A 4,598-nucleotide genomic window follows, 5' to 3' on the forward strand; every position below is an offset into this window, starting at 1 on the left:
TACGAAAGACTTGTATTGATAAAAATACGAGCTTTTCGTAAAAATAGCTGCCATTTCGAGAAAAATCAATATTTTAAAAAACCCCTACGTACTTCTATAGTCTTTAATACGTAGATAATGAAAATTATTTGTGTTTTGTTCAAGATTCATCTGTGTACACCGATTTGGAAAAAAAGAAAGAAATGGATTCCGCAAATAAGCCAGTGCGCCGCCATTTTATACATTATATAAAAAACTAAAAAAAAAATGAAAAAATATTATTTTTAGTTTCTTATATATGTATAATAATGTCCTCTAAACAGCTTTTAAATAAATTTATCTATCTATTTACTCACAAAAAAATCCCAAACTTAGATATCATTTTGAGGCCTCAGGAGTGGCCCATTAAGCAATATATAATATTATATATTCCTTTATCAATAATGGAAATTTTTATTGACATTGAAATATTAAAATTGGAGCTACAATCCTTGCTGCGTGATTCGCATGAAAGGAAAGCCTCGGTACGGCATGTCAACACGTTCCCGCGAGGACGAACGTGTTCCGGCATATCCTCATTACATATTACGACTGCACGTGTTCCATATGCGCGCCCGGTACACTCCTCTTCCGCCATCCGGAGGTGCTCTCGTCACAATTTCCTCGTCGCGTAGCTAAATGGTTCTAACGCGTTGAGTATGACGCCAGCTCAGTCATTTCGAATGTCCCAACTACTTAGAACAATGGCAGCAACGCATACAGGACTTAACGAAGATTAAGGAAGAGCTATTCTGTATTTTTTTTTTTTTTTTTCAGAGCAACGTGGAAACGCGCGAATATAATATTTTAAATGCCACTCTTGGAAAATTGTTCTTTTGTACAAAAATGTGCGCGATATTATGCGTCTTTTGAAAGCACCGAATAATAATACTATCCGCAACGATTCGAATCGTGACAATGAAAAATTTATTGGCTTCCTGGAAATAAAAAAAGAAAGATTTTGACAAACATTTTATTTTAAGGAAAAAAATTATATAATATGTGCAAGTCTAGAAAACAAAAAAGTATAATATATATGTAATATATGTGTAATCTCAATATTAGTTTACATAAAAATCTCGTGAAGTGTTAAATTCTGATTTTAATGAAACTTGGTACACCTTTAGATTACATAAATAGATGAATTTAAAGAATGTTGGTGTTAAAAAACGGTTTAAAAGGGTGAAATCACGCCTTATATGTAAAGCAATTTTTATTTTTTGTTATATATTTAAAAACTATTCAAGATATTAAGAAATGTTTTATACGAGTTTTACAGTAAAATTGTCTCTATTCATTTACGTTAATAATTTTTTCTAAATAATTATTTTATAAAAAATTTTTGAAAATAATTAATTTTTTAAAAATATTAACGTAAATGATTAGAGGAATACCGTAATTTTACGGTAAAACTTTTGTATAAAACATTTTTTGATATCTTGAATAGTTTTGGAGGTGTAACGAAAAAATTTAGAAATTGCTATACATTAAAGGATGCTTTCACCCCTTTAAATCGTTTATAGCACCAACAGATATTTTCTAAATTCATCTATTTATGTAATCTAAAAATGTATTAAGTTTCATCAACATCTGAGTTTAACACTTCGCGAGGCTGTTATAGTATATTACGTTCATCACAAAAATTTGTCATTTGAACATGTCGGTCATGTTATACATATATGTATGTATGTATATATGTGAAATACTATAATAATGAGTATGCAAAATATATATACATATATATATATATATATATATATATAGGTATATATATATACATCATATATTTCAAATATTTGAATTTGAAATACTTGCAGTATTTGAAATACAATTTGTATTTTGTATTTCAAATACAATTTCAATCTATTGTGTATTTGAAATTATTGATAAAAATTCTTGACAACAATTAATAGTAACTTAAATTTTTTTCATATGACAATTAGCGACACTAATTATTTTCATCAAGTTTCAAGCAATATCAAGTCATCAGAATCAAATTTCATAATCTCACATAGAATAGATTTCTCGTACGGTTGATACTTACCGGACAATAGGATTGTTAAAGAGTGTAAGAGAGTAAAACAACTTTTCTTTCTCTCTCTAAAAGTGGGGACTGTTGGAGAGGGGAGCTTAACATTATATATTATTGTAATTGAAAGATTAAATTAAAAAGTATTTTGTATTTCAAATAAAATCTGAAAAGTGTTTTGTATTTTGTATTTTATATCGAAAGATTGAAAGTATTTTGTATTTTGTAATTCAAATACTAAGATTGCAGCCAGTATTTTGTATATTTTGTATTTTAAATACTTTAATAATGTACTTTGTTCAGCCCTGATTATACATAATGTAAGTTACATTAGCACACGATGCTATCGCAAATATGGTTTAATTTTAATACACCGAGTGTCACCTGGTAATCGAGATATGAAACCACAAGATGTTTATCGACTGCAAGTATGCCATATGCAATTTCTCCAAATCTTATAAATTGTCTTCTAAAATATCATACGCTGTTTCTGCAAATAATTACATCACGATATATCATTTTGGCAAAACGGATAAGTCGTTATTTTTTTTACTTGCCATCGGTGCGGGTATTGGGAATTTTTTTATGTAGAAAATGAAGAGAGACTACGCAAAGAATTTACTATAATAATTACAATATTTATTATCACAAACTATGAATTAAATTGTACACATATAATGTAAGAAAAGCTGTTCGATAATAATTTATTCCAGTCCCCTTCCGTTGGCTTCGTCGCGCGATGAAAAATCGCAATTTCGAGATACGCTACGATTATCTATTAACAGATATGCATTGATGAATCTTTACGCGACTGTTATATGATAGAAAAATTCGATTCTGCAAAGAGGACCGAAACAATCTTTTTGGGGAATTTACTATGAGATTTTCCCTCAGGCCTTTTCCGTCGCCTATTTATTATTATACATGATATAATATCGCCGGAAAAATTTCACGAAGAAGGCACCCTTTGACAGTGAAAATTATACACTTAAAAATAGATAAAAATTATATTGTTTTCGTTAAGACTACTATATACATTCGCAAACTAATGAAATTGTAGATGCTATAAAATCTTTATCTCGTGCTACATCCCTTCCTTCCTTTCAGCTCATTTACGTGTATTTCACGCGTATTTATAAAGTGCTCATGTAATTATTCGGAAAATTTCTCGTCATATATATAAAATACATTTTTATATATAGCTACATAATTACATGATTATAACTATATAATTACGGAGCATATATAATTATTTGTATATGTATATATATTTTATTAAAATACATATATAATTATATAGTTATAATTACACAATTATATAATTATTTATATATATATATATATTTTTATGTGTGCTTTGTGTGATGATAAATTGGGACGATAAAACTACAGTTCATACGTGGCTCCGCAGTTCACTTTCGACAAACGTGCACGCTTTGGAATGTGACGACGACGACAATGTAAATGATTTCGGAGCGCATTTCCGACCGATGTAAACTGAATTGTAAATAATTGAGAAGTATTTCTCTCGCCCTCTCTGCTCGAAGAACCCGTCGAACTGTAGCTGAGACCACCAAAGTTCATCACGCCTGATTTGGAACTTTCGAAAATTATCGTCAATTCCTTTTCTTTTTTCTTTCCCTCTCAAAACGTTCTGCCACGAACATTACGTATATATAAAACAATTTCTGCAATTTGTCCAACGATAAAAAAAAAAGAAAACGAATTTTTAAATAATAACAAGATATACCACGTGCCGCTAAAAAATCACATAAATGCTCGAACGTTTCCCGATCGTCGTTCGTGTCTCTCGATATTACAATCATTTTTCCTTCCGACATCGCGAGAAATCGCAATTTCCAAAGCGTTGGTCCGTCGGAACGATACCACCGGCCCTTGTGTTGATCATCGACCGTGTTTCAAAGCATAGCTTAATTACCGGTGTCACTTCGCCGAGTACGATTTCCAACCGCCACTGCATTGTGTTCGAACATCGCGCGTTTGATGTCTAAATAAACTCGGCGAAATCGTACCGATGTTAACTGCAGTTGCTTTAAAGACTCTACTGGTGCCAAATGAAGAAACGGTCCACAATGTCTCGAAATTCTCTGTGTTTGGTATAACGATCACGGCCGTTTCATTTCATTTCCGGATCAATATATATATATATATATATATATATATATATATATACACACGTATATATGTGTGTATCATACCGAATCGATTATTAACAACTTCGTCGTAAGTAAATAGAATTTTACAATTTCCGGCGGAATAAATTTTCTCTTAGCTAGTCTTAATTATTCGCATTTACGCAATTTATTTTCCGTTAAAATACCGTCATATATACGACAGATTCTCGTAAATATATATATATGTATATCCTCGTATACAGTCAAATTGTTAAAATACCGTGATATGTTCTCCCAACATATATACAGGGTGTCCCAAAATTGGCGCATTCGGAGTACAGGACGTGATACTTTGTGCTAAAAGGAACAACTTTTTCCTTTAGCAAATTTTGATCTGATAAGTAATTTTGGCAGGA

General features: G+C 30.8%; 1 protein-coding gene across 1 annotated transcript in view; it reads right to left on the reverse strand.

Annotated features, from left to right (window-relative positions):
- Positions 1 to 4,598, reverse strand: part of LOC105448105 — a 28,135-nt gene that overhangs the window by 16,462 nt on the left and 7,075 nt on the right. The gene's annotated exons all lie outside the window — the stretch shown is intronic.

The sequence above is a fragment of the Wasmannia auropunctata genome, unplaced genomic scaffold (genome assembly GCF_000956235.1).
Source record: "Wasmannia auropunctata unplaced genomic scaffold, wasmannia.A_1.0 LD336088.1, whole genome shotgun sequence".
Classification (NCBI taxonomy): domain Eukaryota; kingdom Metazoa; phylum Arthropoda; class Insecta; order Hymenoptera; family Formicidae; genus Wasmannia; species Wasmannia auropunctata.